General features: G+C 32.0%; 1 long non-coding RNA gene across 2 annotated transcripts in view; it reads left to right on the plus strand.

The window, feature by feature from the left end:
• LOC146996611 (uncharacterized) overlaps positions 1–15,862 on the plus strand; it is a 399,265-nt gene that overhangs the window by 375,068 nt on the left and 8,335 nt on the right. For both annotated transcript variants that reach the window (XR_015042334.1, XR_015042335.1), the window contains exon 2: positions 6,587–6,660. This is a non-coding gene — a long non-coding RNA (uncharacterized LOC146996611). The remainder of the gene's footprint in view (positions 1–6,586; positions 6,661–15,862) is intronic.

Here is a 15,862-nt window from a genome sequence, read left to right on the forward strand (position 1 = left end):
CGATGCAGCGCTGTTTTGAAAATTACATAAAATTTTAAACTTTCCTCAGGATGTTCGCTACTGGTAATCAAATTCGTAGAAAATTCGCCATTGGCGAACAAAATCACATATTTAGCAATTGGTAGCTAATTTTAGCTATTGGCAGCTTGTTGTAATATTTAGCAGCTTGTTGTATTATTATGAATTTCTTGATAAGTATAGATTCACATACATACATATACATTTTTGAGGAAACTTGAGAGTTAGAATTTGGAACATTGTCCTTGCGAGCATCTGCTCTCACTTCGCTGAAGTGTTTCATCATTCAAGATTTAAAAAGAATGGAAATTTCTTTTGATTTGTTTACTTTTAACGAAAGGTCCTTAAAAAAGAGCTCTTCTGACTTATTTTTTAAAATATTGACTCTAGACGCAATATACATCTAATTAAAAAAATTTCTCAAAACACAGCACATAAGTTTATGAAAACATCTTTTGCATAGTGAAAGCGATAGGTTATGTAAGTAATGAAGTATGATTTTAGAGTACCCACCGATTCCAATCACAAATTATTGAAATATTCATTATACTTTAATTAGTTAAATATAAAGTTCCTTACCTTTAATTGCCAAATTCACGGAGTTATAGCATTAAGGTTTCCACCTAGTGTACTGACACCTACTGACTTAGAAGACTGCATTCCTTGATTTTCAAAGAACTCCTTTACTTTTTAACAAAAATAAAAATGTGCAATCAAATAAAAATGTGCACGTTAAATCCAGCACAGTGAAAGCCTTTCCTCCCATTCTATAATGGGTTCTTCACCAAGAATAAGGGAGGACCCCTAAGGCTTCAGCTTTAACCCCAAACAACTGTCCTCTTTTTCCAAAAAAAAAAAGCGATTCAAGTATTAATGAATTCCAGACGGGGAAAAGGATCCCGTCCGCAGTGGCTAATCGCACAGACAGTGCGAATAGCTAACAGGCTATTCATACCACCTATCAACCCAGGTACCAGCATTTTACGCCGATTTCTGTAAGGCAGGCGGTAGCGAGAGCGAAGGTTGTTAACCCTAACTCAGCAACAGAAAGAGTTGTTAATAGTTCACCAGCAAGAGAATAATTTGCAAGTAATAATTATCAGTTACAAAGACGAAGTCAATCTATATACATGATAATAGATACATGATTAGATAAAATGGGTATTTAATGATGGTTCTAATTGCATTCGAGGATGAGTTTTTAGTTAAAAACTCTTTAATGTATTGACAAAAAAGCTACAGAAATTACTTAAATTTAACAGAGGAATTTTTATGTAAACTTAAACCCTAGTCTTATAACATAGGACTGTCAGAATTTATTATTCAATAAGAAAACTTACTGAAAATTATAATATTCTTATGTATTCATCACTGTTTCAGTATCCACACTTATAGGTTCAAATGCCATATTTCAAAATCAAAGTTATTTATGAGTCAAAGTTAAATCAAAGTTATTTATGAATTACCTTATAAAATCTGATAAATCATTTGTGTGTGCAAATTTTTAAATCTAAATCTCTTACATTAAATTATTTCTGTCTTTTAAATTACATCCCATTATTTATTTCAATTTAATTTATTAATGTGTTTGTACTAATATTTCAAAGTTGTCTTTGAAGTACTTTTTGTGTCCTGAAAATGCCAAGTATTTCCATAAAAAAATAAGCAGGCATACAGAATAATTCATTTAATAGTTGATATAATCGCTTTTAACTTATTTCATGTCTAAATTTTCTACACAGAAATCCTCTGTCTAATTTTTATTATCTTTTCTCGGACGAAAGTTTTCAAAGAGGAATGAATTAAAGTTTTGATTGCGAAAAACACATTTTTAAAGCTAAATGTATTCTAAATACAAAATATGTAAACAAGATTTTGTCTCCCCCCAAATCAGTCATTTAAACTATTCCATGATAAAGTACGCCAAGGTAAGTAACCCGCGTTTTTTTTAAAAAGAATTCACTACAACAGTTCGCATACGTAGAATCCATTCCTTTCGATTGGGTTCAAATGACGGACCTGGCAACTCAATGCGCATGCGTGGTTAATGTTGGTGCGAATAGCTTAAGCGGATAATCGCATCAACATTAACCACGCATGCCTTTCATGATTAATAGTTTCAATTTCAAAAACTCAGACAAATAATGTAGCAGTGACATATTGGTAATTTTTGTTAATTTTTACTTGTTATATAGTGATCTCAGTCCATTGTCATTCACCTTTCGTTTCGCTCACAAATTTGGAATGAAGTTAGATTTACAGATTTTTACAGATTTTCAATAAATGACCGGAAAATCCCCGAAATATCTTGTGTGTCACTTAAATCGGCCCTGTGTCCAGATTTTGTCGTATAATCAAGAGACCAGAAAGACTTGATGTCTTCAAAGTCAAAAGAAGAAAGAATTCTATTGGAGAATCTGGTAATACGTCTTTAGAAAACGAGCTAAAATGAATTTAGAACTGTTCTGTAATCTGATGTTAGATGGAGAATTTAGAAAGAGTGTGGCATATTGCTCAAATGCTGTAAATTTAAGTTTTATTAAACGTTTATGATTGTGTGGAAAGAATCTCAAATCTATCGAAAATGATACTGACTTAGAACACTGAATTCCTTGATTTCCAAAGTGTAATTCTTTGTTTTGATACTACTAAGCATCAAATACCTGCAGACAGTTCACTCGATCCAGTGAGTATTAATTATTTTTACTCTTGAGACATCTCAGAAAATTGCCACCAACCGCTCACGATTCCCTTGACTTCAAAAGATGCTATTGGTTTCAGAATGGAATGATTGAGATGAAAATCTATTTTCTTAATTGTTATATGTTATTTCCTAAGATCTGCAGCATGCATTTGCCAGATAGTTGGATCATCAAATAATAGTATATAATTTTAATGACGGATTTAACAGCATAATTTTAGAAACATTATACTGGTACACTACACAAAAAAAATGAAAACATAACTCACACAGCGTAAAGATACGGATCACTCTAGTAACACAAATGAAAAGTCTAATATTGGTTGATTCTGAATTATGCATTTGGCTCTAAATTTATCCCCCTAGCCTAGCCTTCATTCACGTGATTAGCAACTTTCTGTCAGCTGAGAAATTCCGGGGTCATGCCTCCCAGAAAATTCCCTCTCAGTGTACTTTCGCTAGGCAGGCAGAAAGACGACGCAGGTGCAAAAAGCATCTTACACAAATGTAAACACATGGGATTTCGGAATAGGTGAAGAGTTGTGTTATTGAATTATTGAGTGAATATTTATTCTTGAATACTGCGTTAATTGAAGTGAACGAGATTTTAAGATTTTGGATTCATATAAGCTATGAGCACAGAGTCAAAAACCTCAAAGCAACTGATGTATTCAGAATATTTGAAAACGACAGATACGATTGTTTAAATTGTTAAATGAATTCTTAATTTGAGTATTATTTAATAGGTAATATTGTGTATGGTTTACTGAGTTACTAAATGTATCTTGTTTATTTTTTTCTTTTTACTTTCCTAAGCATATTTTATCATGTTTATTGTGGAGGACTTTTGAAATGCGGAGAGGGGGTAACTTTGACTTTTCAGAAATGAATTAATTATTCCTCGCGACTGTAGAAAGGTGTTTCAGACACCATGGTCCCTTGTAGAACAGTTTGATAATTTTTCAGCCCCTTGTAGAACAGTTTGATAATTTCGAAAGGTGGTATATAATAACCGAAACATTAATCGAATAGATTTTGTTTTTTTAATTTTATTTTCTTAAGGTCAGGTAGGAATACTTGTTAACTTATTGATAACAATTGAGTTGCTGTTAAGGTTGGTATAAATTAGTGCGAGTTGAAAAGTCGACGAACTGGTGACTATCTTAAGAATGAGGTAGTGCAAGCATAGGCAAATTGAATTCATTAAGAATTATCAATTACAAAATTTCAAATACTATTTTAAATAAATTTTCAAATACATGGAATAATTATGTACACATACCTGTAACATACACAAAAGTGAGAATGGAGACCGAAAATTCGAAGGGTAGCAGATAAGAGAAATGAAAATAAATACATAAATAAACACATATGTCAAATTATTAGAGTTGCATATTTACATGATCCATACATTAAGTTGAGGATAGGCCTATCCATATTTTCCAATCTGTTATACAGTACAAAGTCCGAAATCCGGATTCATATTCAGCGATTCCGGATTTGGGATTTTTCCGGAAAATAGATCAACAGTTTAAATCTAGTAAGATGGCATATAGAAATTAAAAATATCAAATCGTGATTTATGAAATAATAAAGTATTTATAAAGTATTTATGGTATCAAAATTTACAAAAAAAAAAAAGCTTAACATTTAATTGTTTACCTTATTAAACATTTCTTTCAATGTAAATTATTTTTAATTGCTTTGTGCTTTGTGTTACATTCTCTTTAATTCTGTAGACAGACATAATCTTTTGTTTAGTTACACTGTTGAACTGCTGTTTCGAGAATTCCGACTAACTTGTCAATCAAAATTTTCTCGCTTTCAGTAACTTCTCTTGTCACTTTCTTCACTATCGGTAGCGGTATTTTCTGGATCTAGAATCGTACTACAGATTTCGCCATTCATGATATAAAAACTCTTTTTTTTTATCATCTTCATTTATTACCGCTTCTCCACATTTGTTTACAAAATCCGTTAATTGGAAAATTTCACCTTTGTTTTGCAATATCCGAAAAACCTTTAAAATTATCAGCTATGATCATCAAATTTAGCTATCCTTCACTATACGTATTTCGCTATGCATCATGAGCTTGGCGACGAACAGCAAGTTGTTCCGTTAAATTTTATCTTGCTTTTATAGCGCACTGAGACAAATTAAGCCTGAATTGTATTAGTTATTTATTATACGTATTATACGTAGTTATTTATTATTTATTATACTTATACCTATTTTTTGTACAGGCTTAAGGCTTATCAGAGTTCTGAATAAATAAATTCCCACATATATTTAAGCCTTATTGAGTATTTAAGCCTCATTGAGGGCCGCTGCTATATATATTACCGCCTGATGCAGTTGGTACTAAATTCTGCAACTCGCTGTGGCCATACGAGCCTTGGCGCTGGTTCTGAGTTTATGTGAATAACAATTCAGTTATTCTTAATTCAAATAGCCCTAAATGTAATCTTTGGCTCTCTGAGTATCATCAACAAAATCTATTTTTAGCATATGGAAAGAAATTTTTGGCAAATTTTTCCTCGTCAACATTTTTAGCGCATTTAACTTAAATCTGTAATCATCGCCAAGCATAATGTCCACATACTCCTTTATTATTCAATTATTAACATAAAAATTGTTTATGTCTACATAAGTCATTACTCAGGTTGTCATGATTTGATAAACATGCGGTGATGAAAAGAAAGTATAATAAATAATGATTCGCCAGGTTGCCTTCAGATCAATGATGTACCTATGTGGAATGTTTCAGTTTGAGTTGTGTGCCAAGCAGTCATGCAGCTATGGAGCCAAATACTGATTGTACAAATTTATGCTAAAATGATTGTTTCTTCGATAACAAGGTATTTTATTTAGTGTCGAAGTGAAATTAAGAATTGGGACTCTCCTGATGTTTTATTATGTACGGAGGGGGCGGGGAATCAAATGCTCATGCATAAAACCTACGAGAAAAATTTTGTTGGTGGTTTTGAGGTCTGTATTTTAGGTCATTCCGGGTATTGGGCATCCGGATTTCGGACTTTGTACTGTAGTCATAATCACAGATTTTAATACTGAGATTATCAATGTTTTACTGCCTTTCATGAAATTTTTTAGCTAATTTATAATAATGAGTACGTAGTAACTCCATGCCTAATTCTTCATGTATTCTATTATTTCTTACATATCATTCAGCATTTACAATTTTTCGTAGAACAGTATTTTGGCAGACTTGCAACCTTCTCCTATTAGTTTTCTTGCTATATGTTCAAATTAGACTTGCATAACACAAAAATGGACTTGTAAATGAATAACTTGTCAGCAATAGATAATACTCTGTTTCGAACAAATAAGAGGTATAATTTGGCTTTATAAACTCGAAACTTCTGGATAATAGATGTAATGTGTGGGGACCATGTAAGTGACTTGACTTACATGACCATGTAAGGATCACCAAATATTGCTTAGCCCAGGGAATTCAGTGCCATAGAACTTAGGTTTTTCTTGAAATTAGTCTTCTTTGTAAACATAATAGCTGTTGTTTTTTATCACGTTAAATTAATCTTACTGATTACTTGGAGAGCCAAGTCTGTAACGTGTGTATGTAATTTTGTAGTCATTGCATGACTGGACCTGGAAATGCCCTTTGTGTGAGTATCGCTGTGTCGTTTGCATGTGTGAGTTAATTATTTAGAGGCCTGTTAGAACGCGGGGATGCTCCCAATTTGCGACTTGCACAACCCTATAAATTTGTCTCTACATGTTTTTAAAATATTTTAATTATATTTTCAACACATTTTATTTTTATTTATTTATTGATTCGTTTGTGTGTGACAGAAATTTATGAAATAAAATGTAATGTTTTCTTACAGTTGCTGAGCATGCCATTCAATCCGTGGAAAAGAAGGCCAAGACTAAACCTGTTATGCAATATGTTAAAAGCCAGGTAATATGTTTTCTCTTTATAATGATAATCAGTACCGATCCTAGATCGTCGGACACTCGTTTTTACAGAAATATAATATGTTTGATAATCATTTCGCCACCTTTAAATTTGGCCTTGCGCATGCTGTGCGCCATCTTGCCCCCTCTAGGATCGGTCCTGATGATCTGTTAGTAATGTAATAAGTTTTTGCTTCATTATGTATGTTAGTTACAAACATATTGATATCCCCTTCCTAATGAACATTCACTTTGTCATTTCACTTTTGAAAACAAATACCGTTTTGAGTTACTGAATAACATCATAAAAGAATTTTTGTTTTTTTTTCTGAATAATTTAATTGAATTCTAGGTAATTTTACCACAGGAAAAAAGTGTGCTAGTCTTAATCAAGCATTTTGTAAGCTTTTCGCAGGACAGACTATCGATTTTTTAGCCTGGCAGGTAGAGAAAACTTTATTATCAGATTTACTGGATGCAAGTGAAAATAATAGGTAAAAATATATTTTAGGGTGTCCCTTGGCAATTTTGGGCGATTTCAAGCAAGGCACAATTTCAAGATGGCTGCTACACAAAACTAAAATAACAAGTCGAATTATACAAACTCGGTGTCCAATTATCTATTTTTGCTTAAAAAAAATATCGGAGAATTGCACAAACTTGGTATTGTGCACTGTCTTGGCTTTGTTCATGTACACATTGATCTATTTTCACTTAAAAATCGAATAAGCATCCAATTCTGCAATAGAGCTAAACAAAAAATATATAATCTCAATAAACTGCATTATAAATCAAACCATGAAATACATCATATGGCATCTACACACTGCACAAAGGAAATATGCACTTATTTAGAAATTTCTGCATCTTCAGTCTATGGCACACAAAATTCGTTAACAACATCTAAAAACTTCCTAAAATTATCTGAACTAGAATCTGTAAACTGGCATTACCACATAAATTCACAAAATTAAGAGTCAAAAATATCCTTCGTAGTGCCGGATTGTAGGTAGCATTTCTAGCATGAACCTTCCTTGCAACAAATCCATTCAAAGCCATCTGAATGATCTTTATGTTCGACCATATGTATTTCCTTCTTACAAACAGGACATTTATAATGACTACTGAGTAAACCTTTATTTACTCACCAGTCAATTAACCATTTTACGATGTAATGCACTAAATAAGTAATGTACTTCATAGTGACATCCAATGCAGAAATAAGCCCTTACAAATATTTTCCCATCTTTCAAATTCCCCGCAATCATGCAACCAGTCAGGTCCTAATAGGGTTTCCATAATATTCAACTACTCTGATTACCATAAATGAAATAAGAATTTGGTGATAATCCAAGGAGCATCCTAAAATATAGACTACATTATGACCTAGTCGACACATTTTTCTCAGTATAATCTTCCAGTTTGCTTTTCTACTTCCATTTTTGGAAAAGGAATCTGACAGTCTACATATATTATTTTTGTGTTTTATGTTTATTATGTTGTCATGTCTTTTAGTATTTGAGTGCGGTTTGATACAATTTGATAAGCTTGTTTCAAGATGTGAAAATGCTGAAAGGCATTTTTGATACAAATTTCTGGAATTGATCTTTCATTTTTAAAAAATTTTTATTTATTTATTTGTTGTTGTTTATGAAACATTTCACAGGAATACTGTATTTTTGGAAAATGAGAAAATGTAGGATTTAATAGATGTAGCTATATTCTGTTAAACGGCACAAATGTTAAAAGAAATAAAATCCTATTTCATGCCAAAATTATGTATAACGTATCTACATAGTTTCATGTTTTTACATGTGTTTGTTTTTTAAATGAATGTATCAATAATTGTGAAAGCAGCTCTGTGTCTGAGGTTTGATTAAAAAAATTATACTTACGTAATAATATAAAAAGTCCAGTTTCTATATATTTTGGAAAATGAAAATTGAATTAATTTTTACCTAACATCTTTCATATCACTCTTTTATTTCATGTCTGTCATAAATATTTGGAGTCAATAAGGAGCAGGAGAGGTTAAAACATACATAACCTACATAAAACATACGTAAAATGTGTTATATAAAATAAAATATTAAAAAAATTTACATTTTTTTCAAACAATAACAAAAAACTGGTTATACAATAAACTTCACAATTATAAGTACATGCATAATAAAATAACTACATTAATCATTAAACGGTAAAATACATAATTTGGTTACAGGTCTCTTAAATTTTTACTGTACTTTTTGGTCTTTCCCAGGATAAATATCAATGAGTTTTCTCATTCACATGGAGGCAGATTATCCTCTTTTAAAACAACCATGTCTCCTATTTTAACATTCTGTTTCTCGAATTTCCAATGCACTCGTGGCTTAGGTCAGTGTTTCTTAAACTGCGAGTCACCAAAAATTTTAGGAGTTTTGATGTTTCTTTAACTTATTATAATCATTTTAAAATTACCAAATGTTTGTACGCAATGTATCTGAAAATAGATAAAGGATAAGACAATAGAGACAAAGAAAAAAACGAAAACGTTTCGACGCATTCCTTTTATAATATAAATGTCTATTTTCCTTGCTTTGCACGTGACGCTGTCATTTCATGTCTTACTTATTTAAACTTTTCAGATTGTTCTATGTCTTAAAATTAAAAATTAAAGTTAATGACTGACTTAAAACTGCAATGCTATACAAGTGAAAAAATTGAAAGTTTCACTCACACGTGTGTCAGATTTTTGCAATACTTATAGGGTCCCACAAAATTTTTGTAAACATTATGAGGTCCTGGGAGTTGCGAAAAAAATCTCAGTGATAGAAAGGGGTCGCGACTGAAAAAAGGTTAAGAAACCCTTAGGTAATCCAAATGCTATTTTTGCCAAATGTTCAGAAATAATTTAGTTATTGAATCCCTGAGACTCTTTTCCAGTAATATTTGAAGGATTTAACTCCGGCCTCCCACAGACCTCCAAAATTTAGAACTTGAGGAAGGGGGTAATGCCAGTCGATATTCTCTGATTTCATATATTTTGACAGAGGATTATCTGGCTGGTTCACCAGCTTAAACATCATTTTTAGCTCTGCATTTGCTCCTATAAAGTTCTTTGCATTATCTCTGTATAGCCTACTGCATTTCTTTCTTTTGGACAAAAATCTCTTAAGGGCAGCTACGAAGGCAGCTGATGTCAAATCCGTGCCCATTTCTAAATGTACGTCTTGGTTGCAAAACAGATAAAAATACATACGTAAATTTTGTTATATATCCCCTTTCTCTAATTTTTATGTTTAAAGGACCATAGAAATCTACTTCAGTAATATTGAATGGATAGTTTTGAACAATTCAATCCCTTAGTAAATTACCCATTAATTGTTTTGTTGACTTAGGATTAGTCTTAAAGCAAGTTACATACTTATACACAGTTTTTCTGTACAAGTTTATACCTTTCACTACCTAAAAAGTTTCCCTTTTATATAGGTTTAGTATGTAAATGTTTTACATAATAATATTTAGCTATGATTTCAGTTAACTTACGATTAGATGGTAGGAGAATTGGAAATTTTTTATCATAATTTAAATCGCTATGCTAAAGTCTACCTCCAACTCTTAATAATCCATTTGTATTCAGTAAATGGATGTAAATTACTTACCTGACTCAGGACTTACTACCCCGTTTTTTAGAATATAAGTAATTTCATTAAGAAATTATTAGTTTGATTAATATTTTCTCTTTAATAATTTCTTCTGTTGATAAGGCTTTTAGTAGCTCTTTTTTAGGGGGGGGGATAATTTCTCAGAAATCTGCAAATAAAGCTTAAAACTTCAACAAGTTTAGAATAACTATTACTTATAGTAAGAAAATCAAACAAAAATGTATCACTAAGAACACTAAATGTTTTTAAGTAAAAGTCAGCGTTGAGCGTGTTGAGTTTTTTAAGTTTACTAGAACAGTTTTAGCTTCTGGAATATCTATGTTAGAATATTTTCATGTAGTAAGGAACTCAGGTCCACAAAACTACAGGTCGCATTGAACAAGTTTGTCAGGTTCTATTCCATGTGAGATCAAGTCTGCAGAATTACTTTTTGAGGGAACATGTCTCCATTGCTGCACATCTGATATCTCTTGAATGGTTGTTGCTCTCTCGCGGACAATGCTTTTTAACTGGTGAGCATCCCTGTTTAACTACCACAGCAAAATCATTGAATCACTCTAATAATAGAGAGAAGTCATATCTAATTTTAATGCTACTTGCACTCTTTTCATCAGTTTCACTAGAAGATCCGCAGCACATAACTCAAGATGCAGCACAGTAACTTTCTTTATGGGTGTAACTCTGGATTCGCTCGCAATCATCCTTATCTTCGCTTCTGCATTCGTATTGACTGATTTCGCATATTACTGCTCCATGAGACAATTCAGAGCTGTCCGTCAATCCATGCAACTCAATTGTTGCAGGATCTTCTATTATGATGCATCACTCAATATTTATGTTATTTATTGTATGTAATGACTTTATAAATCTTTTCCACTCCTTTTCAGTTTCTTCTGGTAAAACATCATTCCAATCTGTCTTCAGTAGCCACAACATTTGCATAAATATATATCTTGCTTTCGATATAACAAGGCCTAGCAATGCCAATGTGTCAAATAAATATGCTACTGTTGACAATACAGTCAAATACCCAATCCGTAACAATGTATATTTTGGACATTTTTCAAGTGTTTTAGTGATATTTGTTTGATTCCTTGACAAAATTCATGAACAAGTCAATACCTATAAATAAATTTAATGCTTCAGTTACAATTTAGTAATTCACTTCATTTATCATTGTTCTGGCTATTTTTAAGATTGGTAGATTAGCAACTAGATACAGTTCTTCACATTTATCAGAAATTGTTTTGGCATCACTGGAAATAGTTTCGTAATTAAATCTTTGAGGACATAAAATAACTTCATCAGTGCTCAGTTCACAGTCTTCATCATTTTAAAGTTCCCTGTCACTATTAGGAGTAATCCAAAAGACTATAATGGTAAAAGGTATTTTCTCTCTCCTTTCTGCATGCCTTTGTGGTGTAAGAGTAGCACACTTGGCACGTATTCGAGTCTTGGCGAGGGCATTGCTCATTTTTTATGCTTCCTGCTTAAAAAAACATAATGTCTCTAACAACGGTAAATATTTCTTAGTCACTTTTAACGTATATGTCACTCATTTTATGCATAAGAAAAGTAACTGTAGCTTTTAACTGCAATACTGATATGCTTTTACATATATATAACACTTTTTTAAGTTCATAAAATTGAAACATTATACTATAATGAGAGAAAATATCAGTTTGTTAAAGTTGCATATCTAAGTAAGTCAAAACTCACGAGTTCTGTAAAACAAAGAAAAAAAAAAGTTCTAAGATGAGATGACTTTTTTTTTTTTTTTTTTTTTGCTTCACTTCATTTAAACTTATTTCCTTGAATTATTCTAATTTAGTTAACCGATTTCTCAAGGCAAGTTGAAAATGGCATTAAAAATTGTAGATTTTGAAACTAAAATATCCCAGTCAATTTTTGTGATGTGGAGGTCAAACTACTGATTTTAAACTTTCCCAAATATATTGAAACAGGAAGACTGCATGAAAAGTTAGATTTTGTCCAAAATTAAATTTGAAGTTTTTAATTTGAAATTTGAATATTTTAATTATATGTAAAGTATAAAACAAGAAATTAAATCATTAAACTTCATTAGAATCAACTGGCAGTAGATCTTTAAATTCATAAATTTTAAAGATACACTTTGCACCATTTTGCATCCATCTGTTAGCATATTATGTCACTCTTCCCCCGCACTCTCTCAGCTCTACGCCTTCCTTTACTGAGTTATTGCTTAGATTAACACAATGACTTTGCAACAACAAATAAGTCTGAAGTGAATACGTATTGGGTTTTCTTGCCTGCTGTTGCCCGAGTAAACCATGTCTTTGTCTTCATTCTTCATTTTCTGCAATTTAAACTATGTGTATTGAAATTCTGGCAGCATGTTTAATATCTTTAGTGTTGTACCAGTGTCAGACAAAGACGTATTTCTAAATAATTGTTCCTGTGAAGAAAAAAAAATATGTATTAACCATCAAGACAGTTAGATTTTCGCACTAGTCATCATCTAAGCAACAACCTTCTTGGCCACGACTCCAGCGTAAACTGGATTTCATCTTCCATCTCGGAAACCACATACTTTCAGCACAAAGTGCTACTGTACACACACACAGTCCACAAATTTAAATTGTTTTTTATTATTATTGTAGGTAATGTCAGAATCCTTTTATTAAATTTTTATAGCATAACTTGAGACTACAAGCTATTTGTCTTAACTAGAATTTTAATTTTTTGTATTCATTTGTATTAAAAGTAATGTAAAAAAAAAAAATGTAAAAAAATTAATGTTAATGTAAAAAAAAAAATTCGCCGTAAGACTAAATTGAAGCTTTATCATACAATCACGAAAACGAATAACCTTTTATAGGAACGAGGTTTTTATGTGTCCTAATTAAATATATCGCAGCCATTGGCAGATAGTCACGCCAATTTGCTGGTAGACTTGTCCTTTGAGTTTACTATTATATTGTTTTTATATATTAAGTATTACATTACTGTACAATAACATAACCTGAATTTGTTTTGGACTACAAAATGTTTCTAAGATATAATCATAAAAATAATTTTATGATTATATCTTAGAAACATTTTGATTTCGTGTTGATTATAACACATGGTTTTATAAGACTTTCGGTTGACTAATTCGGGATGTCTTTTCAAGAAGTATCAAGAACTTAACGAAATTACATCTTAGAGGCTTTCAAATTCCAAATCTATTTCTGCCTTCCGTTTCCAAATTGTATAACATTTTGCTATTGTATTATTTTATAGTTAAACGTGAGAAAGTTTATGAAACAAGTGGCAGGGCACTATGTCCCTTCTCATTGCAGTTGTAAATACTGTAAATATTCTCCAAAATTTGTCTTCCTTTGCTAACACTATTGCTTTCTTCTCAAGGGGTTTTTCTGTTGGCAAGCCTTTCTGTCTTTGAAGGGGGTGTGTTAGATAAGCACTAGTTGATATATATATATATATATATGTATGTGATGTATCAGCTTTTGTCCGGAATAAATAGATTTGGGAAGATGTAGTCGTAGCTTAAATAATCAGACGATAAGTTTAAAAAACAGGATCCATTTATTATTATTCAGGAGAAATAGCAGTTACAAAAATCAGATATCCGGAGTAAATAAAAAGAATTACTAATAACTTTTTGTATGAAGTTTACTGCATCGTGACATTTAAGAAAAAGCTCCCGATATTCCTTTTGCGAGTCCTTTTATAGCCTCTGGAAAGGCGGAGCTTCAAAGAAATGACGTCAGCTTCGTCAGCCAATCCAATTCGCTTTAAATAATTCCAGAACATTGTATAACTGTACGTGTAGAAAAGGCGGGGAAAACAACTTGACTACGGGGATGTGGATTTAATTCCACGTACTTTCAAATAAGAGAACGTCGCCATTGAAAATGAAAAGAACATACAGTTAGAATTTTAAGTGTATTCTTGACTATGGAATTTTATTATTACATATATATGTATATATATACATATATATATATCAAAATTGCAATTTAAACTAGTAGTTCCCTGTCTCCCCATTAATTCCCTGTCTCTATTCTAATAAGTTTTCTGAAATGTATCGTTTCTAGATCAGTCCATCTTGCATGGCTTGCATAATGCTGATGATGTAGGTAATTCGAAATCTGAACTTAAAATTTCGAGAACTGAAACCTTTATAATGTAAACCCAAAATTTGTCTTGTTGAACCTGCATATTGGATAACTGTCCCCTTTATTTTGAGCTCTGTTGCAGTTAAGATGCTACTTTGTTGTGCTGCTAACTTCACCGTTATTTAAAATGTGGTACTCTGTATAAAAGTGTGTGTGTGTGGGGAGGGGGTGTATTGCACCCATGATCATGTGTGATGAAAAATATATATTCGATAATTAGTAGGTGTCCAAGTCATGTTTAAGTTATAATGCAGAGAAGCATAGTCAGTTCTGTGCAGCTTATTCCGAGTCATCATATTACATTCTATATACATACACATTGGGTTCTACTATTGCAATAAAAAGGGGAGATTGAAAATGAATTTTTTTAAAAGTGACATGGGTAAATCATAAACATATTTTTGTCATTTAAAACACTTCTGTAACTGGAAGTGTATGACGACAACCAATGATTGCAAAAATAAAGCAGGCTGAGCGCCGCCTGAGATAACGAGCTACCTGACTTTGTTGTAAACGTCTTACAGTGTTAATAGTCATCCTGGAAGAAGGGAATATTTCCTCCGTGTAAAAATATAAATATTGCATGGGCCTACAAGGCCTGTGTATAAGCATAGATATGTTGATTACAAACATTGTCTTGTACAAGTTACATAAAATCACGACATTTATGTGTACATTTAAACATTATCTGAATTCATATTTACAGTACTTTTACTGAGATAATCAAAGTAAACTTGTAATTCATTTACACATTGACTGGATTTTCAGTATCATTTAAACTGCTTTACAATATTATTTTTATTAAGTACATACAAACTGGATAGCAATATGCTTACATTACAATAGTTTTGCTCTTACAGTCCTGTTACTAATGTACGGGGTGAGCTATTTTTCTAGTGTTGATTTTCACTTGTTATAGTATTTTGAATTGCTATTAAAATTATGCTGCGAAGATACAATTCTCAAGGGAGGGGAAGAATTTCTTAAGTACCTTGCTGAGCGTAGCCTGATTACCTCCTCTATTTTAGTTTACGTCTGCTTGTTGTCGCAAGTATTTTCCGTCCATTGCGGCCAGTATTCACTGCTTGGCATTTTTAAATGCAGTTTATCAGTTTGTGGACAGTTGAATAGGAAGTGATCTGCATCATCTACCGTACCACATTCACACAATTCTGATGCTCGTTTTCCGAATCTCTTAAGATAAGATAATGTGGGAAGGGACCCTGGCCAGTGTAGAATTGAGTTTGTGCTCCGCGGTATGTATTAATTGAGCAGGTAACTTTCGGAAAGAACTTGTAGGTTTTCCTCCCTATGCTTTCTCTTTCTCATCTTTTCTGCCAATCTTGTAAAAGGCTATTGAGCGTGATTTTTTGAAATAGGACTGCGAAACATTTAC

This window comes from Stegodyphus dumicola, chromosome 7 (assembly GCF_044657685.1).
Source record: "Stegodyphus dumicola isolate Sdum_Otavi_A_Nest chromosome 7, ASM4465768v1".
NCBI classification, from domain to species: domain Eukaryota; kingdom Metazoa; phylum Arthropoda; class Arachnida; order Araneae; family Eresidae; genus Stegodyphus; species Stegodyphus dumicola.